Here is a 15,000-nt window from a genome sequence, read left to right as displayed (position 1 = left end):
ATTTCACTTCCTAGCACTTCCTATCATTTAATATCCATCCCTTTGGTCTTATTGACATAAGAGATGTCATTTATAGTCTATCTCTTTCTATATATGGAAAGTCAAGAAATTCTCATCGAAACATCGAGAAATTGTGCATATAGAAAACTCTAAAGAAAGAAAAAAAGGAGACCCATGCCATGATTTTCAAATCTTTTCTATTTAGTAGTCTAAGTTTCTCGATGAGGATAATTAATTCGGTCGTTGTGGTCGGACTCTATTATGGATTTCTGACTACATTCTCCATAGGTCCCTCTTAGATCTTCTTTCTCCAATCTTGGATTAGGGAAGAAGGAGATATTCGCGACTACTGGCGATTTCATTATGGGGCAGCTCATGATCTTCATATCGATCTATTATCCACCTCTGTATCTATTCTTTCTTAGCTAAACAGGTGGAAGATCTATCCAATTTGGTTATATTATATCATGGACTCGAAAAACGGATCTGAATTTGACTGAAATGCACGATCTTCACAGGTATCACTTTTCACGATACCTAAAAGGTGGAATAGCGATTTTCGAACCATTTCCTATAAGAGAATGGTTTCCATTACTTTGAGAAATGGATTCTTATATCAAACTATAGCTATTGCATTAAAGAAGAAAAGAAACTAATAGAAGTCGAAGACGCGGAATGATAGTGAATAGAGAGAAAGATTCTTCTGATTTTCTTGTTTCTATCTACTAGACGCCGTAGAGAATTGAGAATTTTCATGTCTTTCAATTCTCGTACTCGTAATTGGAAAGTTATGGAAGGAGACCCATCATTTTGCAATGAAAACAACATATAAAACTCTGGACAATTTCGAAATCAGGCCAAGCGTCTTAATACATATGCAAAAAAATGCATTATTGGCCCACCATTGATTAGAAGATTTAGCTTGTATGAATCGCTATTGGTTTGATACGAATAATGACAATCGTTTCAGTATGTTAAGGATACAGATGTATCCACAATTCATTTAGAGTTACTTAATAGTCTATTTCTTATACCATATCTCTATCCCGTGAAATTCTCGAGCCAAAAGATGGATGCATATGCTGTGTTTCATTTTGCTAAATGATATCAATTAAATGGTGTATCAATTCCATAAATTGCATATAGCAATAAATAAATCAGCAAAATTCTTTCTAATATTTTAGATAGAAGAAATGTTTCTTCTATCTAAAATATTAGAAAGAATGTACCCTTCTATCCAAATCCAATTTGCATCGATAAAATAAATCCAAATTCCAGTAGTAGATGAATAATTGCAAATTTGTGTGTGTACGAGATTAGAATAACTTCAAAATAACTGACATAATTTTGTATTTTTCCTGATCAGAAAAATACATGAAAAAGAAAGGAGGTAGAAAAATTTTTGGATTTATGGTTAAAGAAGAAAAAGAAGAAAACAGGGGTTCTGTTGAATTTCAAGTATTCAGTTTCACCAATAAGATACGGAGACTTGCTTCACATTTGGAATTACACAAAAAAGATTTTTCATCGGAAAGAGGTCTACGAAGACTTTTGGGAAAACGTCGACGTTTGCTGGCTTATTTGGCAAAGAAAAATAGAGTACGTTATAAGAAATTAATCGGTCAGTTGAATATTCGGGAGCAGTAATTTAATCGTTCAAATTTTTTTCTTGTTTTATTATTTTTTTAGTAGTCTTATAGTAGTCTTAGATTTTTCATTTTGATGAGCCTCGCTTTGAGGAATTCATGGAATAATCCATTTTCATGGAATAATGAATTAAGGAAGAAAGGATATGAGTCTACCGCTTACAAGAAAAGATCTCATGATAGTCAATATGGGCCCTCAACACCCATCAATGCATGGTGTTCTTCGACTGATCGTTACTCTCGATGGTGAGGATGTTATTGATTGTGAACCCATATTAGGCTATTTACACAGAGGAATGGAAAAAATCGCGGAAAACCGAACTATTATACAATACTTACCTTATGTAACAAGGTGGGATTATTTAGCTACTATGTTTACAGAAGCAATAACAGTAAATGCACCAGAATTCTTGGAGAATATTCAAATACCACAAAGAGCCAGCTATATTAGGGTAATTATGTTAGAATTAAGCCGGATAGCTTCTCACTTGCTATGGCTTGGACCTTTTATGGCGGATCTCGGCGCACAGACTCCTTTTTTCTATATTTTTAGAGAGAGAGAATTAATATATGATCTATTTGAAGCTGCTACAGGTATGCGAATGATGCACAATTACTTTCGCATCGGAGGAGTAGCCGCCGATCTACCTTATGGATGGATCGATAAATGTTTAGATTTCTGTGATTATTTTTTACGCGGAGTTGTTGAATATCAACAACTTATTACACAGAATCCAATTTTTTTAGAGCGAGTTGAAGGAGTAGGTTTTATTAGCGGAGAAGAAGCAGTAAATTGGGGCTTATCGGGACCGATGTTACGAGCTTCTGGAATACAATGGGATCTTCGTAAAGTAGATCCTTATGAGTCTTACAACCAATTTGATTGGAAAGTCCAATGGCAAAAAGAAGGGGATTCGTTAGCTCGCTATTTAGTACGAATTGGTGAAATGAGGGAATCCATCAAAATAATTCAACAAGCTGTAGAAAAAATTCCTGGAGGACCTTATGAGAATTTAGAAGTCCGACGCTTTAAGAAAGAAAAGAATTCTGAATGGAATGATTTTGAGTATAAATTTCTTGGTAAAAAACCTTCGCCCAATTTTGAATTGTCAAGACAAGAGCTTTATGTAAGAGTAGAAGCCCCAAAAGGTGAATTAGGGATTTATCTAGTAGGAGATGATAGCCTTTTCCCCTGGAGATGGAAAATCCGTCCACCCGGGTTTATTAATTTGCAAATTCTTCCTCAGCTAGTTAAAAAAATGAAATTGGCTGATATCATGACGATATTAGGTAGTATAGATATCATTATGGGGGAAGTTGATCGTTGAAATGATAATAGATAGGGTAGAGGTAGAAACTATCAATTCTTTTTCGAAATTGGAATTATTAAAAGAAGTCTATGGACTGATATCGATTCTACCCATTTTGACCCTCCTTTTGGGAATAACAATAGAGGTACTCGTAATTGTGTGGTTAGAAAGAGAAATATCTGCGTCGATACAACAACGTATTGGTCCTGAATATGCTGGCCCCCTGGGCCTGCTTCAAGCTATAGCAGATGGGACTAAGCTACTTTTAAAAGAAGATATTCTGCCATCCCGAGGAGATATTTCTTTATTTAGCATTGGACCCTCTATAGCAGTCATATCAGTTTTATTAAGTTTTTTAGTTATCCCTTTGGGATATCATTTTGTTTTAGCCGATCTTAGTATTGGTGTTTTTTTATGGATTGCCATTTCAAGTATAGCTCCTATTGGTCTTCTTATGGCAGGATATAGCTCAAATAATAAATATTCTTTTTCAGGCGGTCTACGAGCTGCTGCTCAATCCATTAGTTATGAAATACCATTAACTTTTTGTGTGCTAGCAATATCTCTACGTGTGATTCGTTAAAATAGATCTTTTTCCTATAAAATCCATTAACTATTTATATTCCTTTTCTTATTTAGTATTTGGGTTGGTAAGTTAAACTAGATAGCTATATGAGTGAAACAAAACAGCTTAAAAATTTGTAGTAAAAAGAAAAAATCTCATTTCCTACGTACAAGAAAAAAGTGGAAGTAAACATAAGCAGTGTAAACTCTTTATCCCAAGGTTGATATTTTTTAATTAGTCATCATATCTTGAAGCGGCCAAGAATAAAGGATTCACGATATGGAATTCCATTACTAGAATACTCCTAGTTATTACTATAACTTAATAATCCATAAGAAGAATCCACCAAAAGTTAGTGAAGGGTTAGGAACACTAAAGTACATAAAGGATTAGTAATGGAAAATCTAAAACATTAGAGATTTTTGCCCATAAAAGGAATCATAATAAGGACTTGCAATTTGTAGAAATTATCAAGTAGTACTTTCTTCGGATTCCGATCCAGAGTATGTTCCCATTCACTTGTTAAGGAAATGGCTATCAAGAACGAATTAACCCTTTATATCCATTTTTTCTTTTTGAATACCCCCTCCCTGGGGAAAGAAGAATAGTAAAAAAGATATGGAGTGCACTAGAAAAAATTTTCATTATTTCCTTCCTCTATCCATATTCATGCAGAATTGCTCATGAACTAATACCCAACTCTTTCCATTTATTAATTGAATTCCTATAACAAGTAACAAGTGTTTTATTCCAAGATTAAGTTATTACTGAACAAAGAAAAATTTTCATTATATTATAAAGGATGAGATCAATTCGGAAGCGCTTTTTCTTATTCTAGCAGACGGAATTCCTTTGGTCTAATTTAGGACTTTCAAATCTATTTATTTTATTTTATCTAATTCTATCTACGCCCCAGGGGCTAGGAACAAAACAGTCCTTTCTTTTTTCTGATCATAGAGAAGCCGTATGAAGCTAAGGTTTCATGTACGGTTTTGAAATAGCGGTGGGAACTGTGATGTTATCATCGACTATGATTATCTAACAGTTCAAGTACAGTTGATATAGTTGAAGCACAGTCAAAATACGGTTTTTTTGGATGGAATATTTGGCGTCAGCCTATAGGTTTTCTGGTTTTTTTAATTTCTTCTTTGGCAGAATGTGAAAGATTACCCTTTGATTTACCAGAAGCGGAGGAAGAATTAGTAGCAGGTTACCAAACTGAATATTCCGGTATCAAATATGGTTTATTTTATCTTGTTTCTTACCTAAATTTATTAGTTTCTTCTTTATTTGTAACAGTTCTCTACTTGGGCGGGTGGAATTTCTCTATTCCCTATATATCCTTTTTTGATTTTTTCCAAATGAATAAAGCAGTTGGAATTTTGGAAATGACAATGGGTATATTTATTACATTAACTAAAGCTTATTTATTTCTCTTCATTTCTATCACAATAAGATGGACTTTACCGAGGATGAGAATGGATCAGTTATTAAATCTTGGATGGAAATTTCTTTTACCTATTTCCCTGGGCAATCTCTTATTAACAACCTCTTCTCAACTTGTTTCACTATAAATAAGATAATACAATAATAGTAAGAATATTTTCAACACAAAAGCTCTCTCAAACAAGAGAAAGAAACATATCTTTTTCATAGATATTTAGAATGAATATGTTCCCTATGGTAACTGGGTTCATGAGTTATGGTCAACAAACAATACGTGCTACAAGGTACATAGGTCAAAGTTCATAACTACCTTATCCCACACAAATCGTTTACCTATAACGATTCACTACCCTTATGAAAAATCAATTACACCAGAGCGTTTCCGAGGGCGAATCCACTTTGAATTTGATAAATGTATTGCTTGTGAAGTATGTGTTCGCGTATGTCCGATAGATTTACCCGTTGTGGATTGGAGATTTGAAAAGGATATTAAAAGAAAACAATTGCTTAATTATAGTATTGATTTCGGAGTTTGTATATTTTGTGGCAATTGTGTTGAGTACTGTCCAACAAGCTGTTTATCAATGACTGAAGAATATGAACTTTCTACCTATGATCGTCATGAATTGAATTACAATCAAATTGCTTTAAGTCGGTTACCAATCTCCATAATGGGAGATTACACAATTCAAACAATTAGGAATTCGTCTGAAAGTAAAATAAACAAAGAAAAATCTTCGAATTCAAGAACGATTACTGATTACTAAACTTTGATTTTGTCTTTTTGTTATAAAAATCTAATAATTCTTTATTAAACTTTAAAATTAAACTATAAAGAAAAACTACTGCTTATTGGAAATTATTTCTTATTTTAAATCAGACTAGATTTTCGTGATATAATATAATTTATAACTATACAGTTTATACACAAAAAAATACCCAAATCCTTTTTTCCTTCCTTGAATCCTTTAGTTTTAGTCAGTTCATGAAAAATTTTATACTATTAATTTCTTTTTATCCATAATGGATTTACCTGGACCAATACATGAGATTCTTATGCTATTTGGGGGATTTGTTCTTCTACTAGGGGGGTCTAGGAGTAGTATTACTTACCAACCCCATTTATTCTGCCTTTTCGCTGGGATTAGTTCTTGTTTGTATATCCTTATTCTATTTTTTATTAAATTCCTACTTTGTAGCTGTCGCACAACTTCTTATTTATGTGGGAGCCATAAATGTCTTGATCATATTCGCTGTAATGTTCGTAAATGGCTCAGAATGGTCTAAAGATAAGAATTATTGGACTATTGGAGATGGGTTCACTTCACTCGTTTGTATAACTATTGTTTTTTCGCTAATGACTACTATCCCAGATACGTCGTGGTATGGAATTCTTTGGACTACAAGATCAAACCAAATAGTAGAACAGGGTCTCATAAATAATGTTCAACAAATTGGAATTCATTTAGCAACCGATTTTTATCTTCCGTTTGAACTCATTTCCATAATTCTTCTAGTTTCTTTAATAGGTGCAATTACTATGGCTCGGCAATAAGAAAACTTAGAAAAAGTACAAATTATAAGAATTGCAAATCTAAAATAAATAACTAAAGAATCACAATTTTGATTTAGTAAAATCCATCTACTGCCAACAAATACCTCCTTTATTTTCTCTTTTGTTGTGTAATTGTTCTATTGTAATTAATTGAATCGGTTCAATTCTTGCCCTCATATTGAAATGAATCGAGATTGATAAGGAGTTAGTTAATGATGTTTGAGCATGTACTTTTTTTGAGTGTCTATTTATTTTCGATTGGTATCTATGGATTGATCACAAGCCGAAACATGGTTAGAGCTCTAATATGTCTTGAACTTATACTGAATTCAATTAATCTAAATCTCGTAACATTTTCTGATCTATTTGATAGTCGCCAATTAAAAGGAGATATTTTCGCAATTTTTGTTATAGCCCTTGCGGCTGCTGAAGCCGCTATTGGACTATCCATTCTTTCTTCCATCCATCGTAATAGGAAATCCACTCGTATCAATCAATCTAATTTATTGAATAATTAGAATTTTGAATAATTAGACATAGAATCCTCTAAACAAAGGCGCACATATTAAAATAAATAGAAATCAATACTATTTTCTTAGTATTATTTGAGAATATCCATTTTTTTTAGTAGATTATTGCTTTTTTTAGTAGATTATTGCATAGTATTCTTTTTCACTTAAATGAATTTTTGTATTTGTAATTCATTGATATTGCAATTTGAATATTGCAATAATTTATATTGAAAAGACGATAGCCAATTTATTGGCTAATTCGAATTCGTCTGTACAATTCGTAAAATTCTTTCTTATTTCTTATTGTTGAAATCCAAAATTAAAGTCTCTTGGCTCTCTTCACGCTTTCTCACAAACAGATTAAAAAATAGATTTTTATTTTTGAAGTTTGGATAAACCATTGCTTCGTCTGGTGTCTACAATACATATGACTCATTATAGTACTAATTTCATTTTTACCAGATCGAAAAATTTTATGTTGAAAAGAAAAATTTATAGATCCAATGTCACATTCCGTAAAAATTTACGATACATGTATAGGATGCACTCAATGTGTACGAGCTTGTCCAACAGATGTATTAGAAATGATACCCTGGGATGGATGTAAAGCCAAGCAAATTGCTTCCGCGCCGAGAACCGAAGATTGTGTGGGTTGTAAGAGATGTGAATCTGCCTGCCCGACAGATTTTTTAAGTGTCCGCGTTTATTTAGGGCCTGAAACAACACGTAGCATGGCTCTATCTTATTGATACGTTACAAAAAACTTCACTCGAATCGTCTGATTCCTCTTTACCGAAGAAGCCTGTGCTCGAAATAATCGAGCACGGGCTTTTCTGGTCAAAACGTATCTTGTCTTTATCACTTTATCATGAGTTATTTTCCTTGGTTAACAATACTTGTTGTTTTGCCGATATTTGCAGGTTCATTAATTTTCTTTTTACCTCATAAGGGAAACAAAGTCGTTAGGTGGTATACTATATCTATTTGTTTATTAGAATTCCTTCTAATGACTTATGCGTTCTGTTATCATTTCCAACTGGAGGATCCCTTAATCCAATTAAAGGAGGATTATAAATGGATAGATGTCTTCGATTTCCACTGGAGATTGGGAATCGATGGACTTTCATTAGGATCTATTTTATTGACAGGATTTATCACTACTTTAGCTACTTTAGCAGCTTGGCCAATTACACGGAATTCGCGATTATTCTATTTCCTGATGCTCGCAATGTATAGTGGTCAAATAGGATTATTTTCTTCGCGAGACCTTTTACTTTTTTTTATCATGTGGGAGTTAGAATTAATTCCTGTTTACTTACTTTTATCCATGTGGGGGGGGAAGAGGCGTCTATATTCAGCTACAAAGTTTATTTTGTATACTGCAGGCGGTTCCATTTTTTTCTTAATCGGAGTTCTGGGTATGGGCTTATATGGTTCCAACGAACCAGGATTAGATTTGGAAAGATTAATTAATCAATCATACCCTGCAACCTTGGAAATACTTTTATATTTTGGCTTCCTTATTGCTTATGCTGTCAAATTGCCGATTATACCCCTACATACGTGGTTACCAGATACCCATGGGGAAGCACATTATAGTACATGTATGCTTTTAGCGGGAATATTATTAAAGATGGGAGCATATGGATTGATTCGGATCAACATGGAATTGTTACCTCATGCTCATTATCTATTTTCGCCCTGGTTAGTAATAATAGGAGCGATCCAAATAATCTATGCAGCTTCAACTTCTCTTGGTCAACGAAATTTCAAAAAAAGAATAGCTTATTCCTCTGTATCTCACATGGGTTTCATAATTATAGGAATTGGTTCCATAACCAACATTGGACTCAATGGAGCTATTTTACAAATATTATCCCATGGATTTATTGGTGCTACACTTTTTTTCTTGGCAGGAACCGCTTCTGATAGAATGCGTCTTGTTTATCTCGAAGAACTGGGGGGAATATCCATCCCAATGCCTAAAATTTTTACCATGTTTAGTAGCTTTTCAATGGCTTCTCTTGCCTTACCAGGAATGAGTGGTTTTGTCGCAGAATTAGTAGTATTTTTTGGACTAATTACTAGTCCAAAATTTCTGTTAATGCCAAAAACACTAATTACTTTTGTAATGGCAATTGGAATGATATTAACTCCTATTTATTTATTATCTATGTTACGCCAGATGTTCTATGGATACAAGCTATTTAATGTTCCAAACGCAAATTTTGTGGATTCTGGACCACGAGAACTCTTTATTTTAATCTGTATCTTTTTACCAGTAATAGGAATTGGTATTTATCCAGATTTTGTTCTCTCCCTATCCGTTGACAGGGTAGAGGCTCTCTTATCCAATTATTATCCTAAATAGGTTTGCTTTTTTTTACTCGTCTGCTCTATTAATGCAGAAATAAGTAAAAAAGTATAATTAGATCTATCTCGAATTTTGAGAACCCTTTGAGAAGGCGTTCAAGGGGTTCTCAAATAAAACATAAAAGTAAAAACCTTCATTTCATGAAGGTTTTATTTTATGTAATCATTTAGGTGTTAATGTAAACGAACCATAACTATGTAAGCCTATTCCTAATAGATTTATACCAAAATAACAAATCCAAATTATAAGAAATCCTATCGAAGCTATAAGTGCAGAATTCGTACCCTTCCAATTTGTATTTGTTCTACTATGTAAATAAATTGCGAATATGGTCCAAGTAATAAATGCCCAAGTTTCCTTAGGATCCCAATTCCAATAGGATCCCCAGGCCTCATTAGCCCATACTGCTCCACAAAGAATACCTACGGTTAAAAGGGTAAATCCTAGGCTAATGACACGATAACTCCAAGAATCCAAACGCTCCGTTAATTGATATTTGTAATAATTTGGAAATGAAGGGACAGAGGTTCTTTTTAAAGCACTTCTTTTTGCATAAAAATATTTAATATCACTAAAGAAAAATGTTTTATTTAAAACATTTTTTTTCTTTTTAGAAAAGAAATGGAAATTATTTCGAAATCTAATGATTAGAATAGCGGCAGATAATAAGGATCCGCACAAAAGAGTTGCATAGCTTAATAACATCATACTGACATGCATCATTAACCACTGAGATTGTAGAGCAGGTACTAGTATCGTGGATTGATGCATTTCAGTTAAAAGACCCGATGTGGCAAAGCCTTGCGTTAAAATAGTACTTGGCGTAGTTATTGTGCTTAAATCATTTTTAGAGTTCTGTATTTTAGGAATGGTATGAAGAATATACAGGGCCCATGAAAGGAAGATCAATGACTCATATAAATTACTTAATGGAAAATGTCCCGAGGAAGCCCAACGAGAAACTAAGAATCCTGTTATAGAGAAAAAAGTAACTATCATTCCTTTTTCTGACGAATCACGTAATCCTCCAAGTTCACGAACTAATAAGGTTATAAAATGAATCGTAATCACAATTGAAATCGTTGAGAAAGAGATATGAGTTAGTATATGTTCTAAAGTTGCAAATAGCATAAGGGGAAGGTCCCATTACAAAATTGTAAATTTCGAATTGATTTCTAATCTATTGTATTCTTTTTCAAGAATGCCGCCACTCGGATTCGAACCGAGATGCTTGAGCACTGCTTCCTAAGAGCAGCGTGTCTACCAATTTCACCATGGCGGCTAACTTCAAATAATAGGTAACTTAAAAGAATAATAGCTATTATCTTGGGAATCGTCGATATTGGGAAAGTCCATAAAATTTAGGAACATTAGAGTTTTCATTAAAATAGACTTCGTTTGGTAGTATCGTTTCCATTTTTTTTTTACAATAAACTCTTGCTTTGCCCAATAGAAACACAAACACTGCTTGAAAGAGTTGGAATTTCTTTTTTCTAACTTGCAATTGTAGAACTAATTTTTTCTAATTAATTTCTCGTTTACATTTTGAAAATTCTTTCAATACAATGAAAAAAATCCAAAAGGGTTTCTATTTAATGATGAAATTAAAATGGATAAATGGAAAAGGCTTTTTGGATTTTTTAAAAATTTCTAGAATGAAAGTCTTTATGCTCTTATTAATAAGATTTACTAACCTTATGATTTTGGAGAAGATAGGTGGAAGTTGTAAGTCCTATTGTAAGAATACTCCACTTTTCATAATTTTCATAATAGAATATGAGGATTCTATTATGAAAATTATGAAAAGTTCATTGATAGGAAAAGAATACTTAGCACACAGTATACCAAACAAAACTTTTTTTTCTTGTATATATAAGATAAGAGGGGTTTTTTGTTCTAAGAATATTGTACCGAGTAATTCGACACATAAAAGTACATTCAAAGAAGAATCAAAATTATTAAATAATTGGAATTCTTTTTTGATAAGTCAATTCATATTATTCCAAAATCTTATTATTTGTTTGTTGCCCAGAAAAACCCTTTGGTTTTGGATGCTCATTACCGCTCGAAAATGATCTTGATTTTACTAAAGAATAAGATTGTACTATGGAAAAATAAGTCTTTTTCTTCCAAATATTTTTACGAATACGCTTTTTTGACATTGAAGTACGTTTTTTTGGAACTGCCATTCAAAAAGGAAATTACTTTTTTCTAGTTGTATGTGAAAGACATCTATTGCTGCAAATCAATCCTTCTTTCTTCTTTTTATTAGTATTTATACTTAGATACTGAAAGATACTTAAATTTTGAATTATTTTTTACTTCATTTTGTCTAATGCGGATAAGACAACAAGAATTTTTTAACATTTTTTCTTTATATATTTTATACTTGTTTTTTAATAATATAGAATATATAGAAAGGTTTCTCATTTAAATCTATTTATATCTATTTATATATCAAGTATACTCCATATATAGATATATGGTATGGAAGCCTATCCCCCATATAAGATAAGACGGGGGGATAAAAAGAAGGGAAAATGAAAATAGTTAATTAAGTTCAGAATGGTATTCCATAAAGGAAAGGAATTCCAATCAAAACAAAAAATACTGAGTCTCTTAAACAAGACATTCTAAAACTTAGGTAATTTATAGTCATTAGGATTTTAGTTCTATATGAAGTAAGGACTATTCGATAATTTCTTATAAACATAGGTTTTCATTGGAATTCACTCAATCAGTTAATTATGGAACAAGAGAGCTGTTTCATCTTTGTTTTAAAGAAATATAAAAATGAATTATGAATAGAAAGTAAAATGATTCCACTTTTTTTTTTTATTTTTATAAATATCTTTATTTAGTTAATAAAATAACTAGGTAACGAAGTTATTTTATTAACTTTTTTAATTTAACCAACTAAACCCATTCTTAATTTTTAATTATTTCAATGAGATAAATTTTGGAAAAATTAAGAATTTCAGTATTTTTTCTTATTCTTTTTATTTATTCTTTCAGAAAGAGATAAGAATTGGTTTGGTGAATCGGAAACAATTTTATAGAAAAATTGAAGTAAAAATTGAAGTAAAAATTGCAATTTCTTTTCTTATGGAACATACATATCAATATGCATGGGTAATCCCTCTTCTCCCACTTCCAGTTATTATGTCAATGGGATTTGGCCTTATTCTTATTCCTACAGCAACAAAAAATCTTCGTCGCATATGGGCTTTTCCTAGTGTTTTACTCTTAAGTATAGCTATGGTATTCTCAGTTCAACTGTCTATTCAACAAATAAATGGAAGTTCGATCTATCAATATCTATGGTCTTGGACCGTCAATAATGATTTTTCTTTAGAATTTGGATACTTGATTGACCCACTTACTTCTATTATGTTAATGCTAATTACTACTGTAGGAATCCTGGTTCTTATTTATAGTGATGGTTATATGTCTCACGATGAAGGATATTTGAGATTTTTTGTTTATATAAGTTTTTTCAATACTTCCATGTTGGGATTGGTTACTAGCTCCAATTTGATACAAATTTATTTTTTTTGGGAACTCGTGGGAATGTGTTCTTATTTATTGATAGGCTTTTGGTTTACACGACCAATCGCAGCGAGTGCTTGTCAAAAAGCTTTTGTAACTAATCGTGTAGGGGATTTTGGTCTATTATTAGGAATTTTAGGTTTTTTTTGGATAACAGGTAGTTTAGAGTTTAGGGATTTGTTCAAAATAGCTAATAACTGGATTCCTAATAATGGAATTAACTCTTTACTTACTACTTTGTGTGCTTTTTTATTATTCCTTGGTGCAGTTGCGAAATCCGCACAATTCCCTCTTCACGTATGGTTACCCGATGCTATGGAAGGGCCCACTCCTATTTCGGCTCTTATACACGCAGCAACTATGGTTGCTGCGGGAATTTTTCTTCTAGCTCGACTTCTTCCTCTTTTCATATCTTTACCTTTGATAATGAGTTTTATTTCTTTAGTAGGTACAATAACACTATTCTTAGGAGCTACTTTAGCTCTTGCTCAGAGAGATATTAAAAGAAGCTTAGCCTATTCTACAATGTCTCAATTGGGTTATATGATGTTAGCTCTAGGTATAGGTTCTTATCAAGCTGCTTTATTCCATTTGATCACTCATGCTTATTCAAAAGCTTTATTGTTCTTGGGATCCGGATCCGTTATTCATTCAATGGAACCTCTTGTTGGATATTCACCAGATAAAAGTCAAAATATGGTTCTTATGGGCGGTTTAAGAAAATACATTCCAATCACAAGAACTACTTTTTTATGGGGTACACTTTCTCTTTGTGGTATTCCACCTCTTGCTTGTTTCTGGTCCAAAGATGAAATCCTTAGTAATAGTTGGTTGTATTCGCCCTTTTTTGGAATAATAGCCTCCTTTACTGCAGGATTAACTGCCTTTTATATGTTTCGGATATATTTACTTACATTTGATGGGTATTTGCGTGTTCATTTTCAAAATTACAGTAGCACTAAAGAGAGTTCCTTGTATTCAATATCCTTATGGGGAAAAAGGATACCCAAAGGAGTGAATAGGGATTTCGTTTTATCAACAACGAAGAGTGGAGTTTCTTTTTTTCACAAAATATACCAAAAATTCAAGGTAATACAAGAAATAGGATAGGATCCTTTACTACGTCTTTTGGGGCTAAAAACACTTTTGCCTATCCGCATGAAACGGGAAATACTATGTTATTTCCTCTTCTTATATTACTACTTTTCACTTTGTTCATTGGATTCATAGGAATCTCTTTTGATAATGGAGGAATTGGTAATGGAATAGCAGAGTTAACCATATTATCAAAGTGGTTAACTCCCTCAATAAACTTTACCCAGGAAAGTTCTAATTCTTTTGTAAATTCATATGAATTTATTACTAATGCAATTTCTTCTGTAAGTCTAGCTATCTTTGGTTTATTCATAGCATATATCTTCTATGGATCCGCTTATTCTTTTTTTCAGAATTTGGATTTAATAAACTCTTTTTACAAAGGAAATCCTAAAAAAGAATTTTTAGATCAAGTAAAAAAAAATATATACAGTTGGTCATATAATCGTGGTTATATAGATATTTTCTATACTAGGGTCTTTATTTACCCTCGGTATAAGAGGGTTAACCGAACTCACGGAGTTTTTTGATAAGGGTGTTATTGATGGAATTACCAATGGAGTGGGTCTTGCTAGTTTTTGTATAGGAGAGGAAATTAAATATGTAGGGGGAGGTCGAATCTCGTCTTATTTATTCTTTTTTTTATGTTATGTATCTGTGTTTTTATTCTTTTTTCTTTCTTAAGTTAAGGAATTTACAACTCCCTTTCTACAATCTCTCTATATCCTTGTTACATAAGGTAAGTATTGTATAATAGTTCGGTTTTCCGCGATTTTTTCCATTCCTCTGTGTAAATAGCCTAATATGGGTTCACAATCAATAACATCCTCACCATCGAGAGTAACGATCAGTCGAAGAACACCATGCATTGATGGGTGTTGAGGGCCCATATTGACTATCATGAGATCTTTTCTTGTAAGCGGTAGACTCATATCCTTTCTTCCTTAA

The 15,000-nt window shown here is 32.4% G+C and overlaps 1 non-coding gene across 1 annotated transcript; it reads right to left on the bottom strand.

Moving 5' to 3' along the window:
- Positions 1-10,610: 10,610 nt before the first annotated feature.
- TRNAL-UAG (transfer RNA leucine (anticodon UAG)) lies at positions 10,611-10,690 on the bottom strand. Its single transcript has one exon. It is a non-coding gene; the product is annotated as a tRNA-Leu (tRNA).
- Between the last annotated feature and the right edge of the window lie 4,310 nt (positions 10,691-15,000).

This window comes from Aegilops tauschii, unplaced genomic scaffold (assembly GCF_002575655.3).
Source record: "Aegilops tauschii subsp. strangulata cultivar AL8/78 unplaced genomic scaffold, Aet v6.0 ptg001257l_obj, whole genome shotgun sequence".
Lineage (NCBI taxonomy): Eukaryota > Viridiplantae > Streptophyta > Magnoliopsida > Poales > Poaceae > Aegilops > Aegilops tauschii.
Note: the sequence above shows the minus strand (reverse complement) of the source record. Positions and strands in the feature narration are given on the sequence as shown.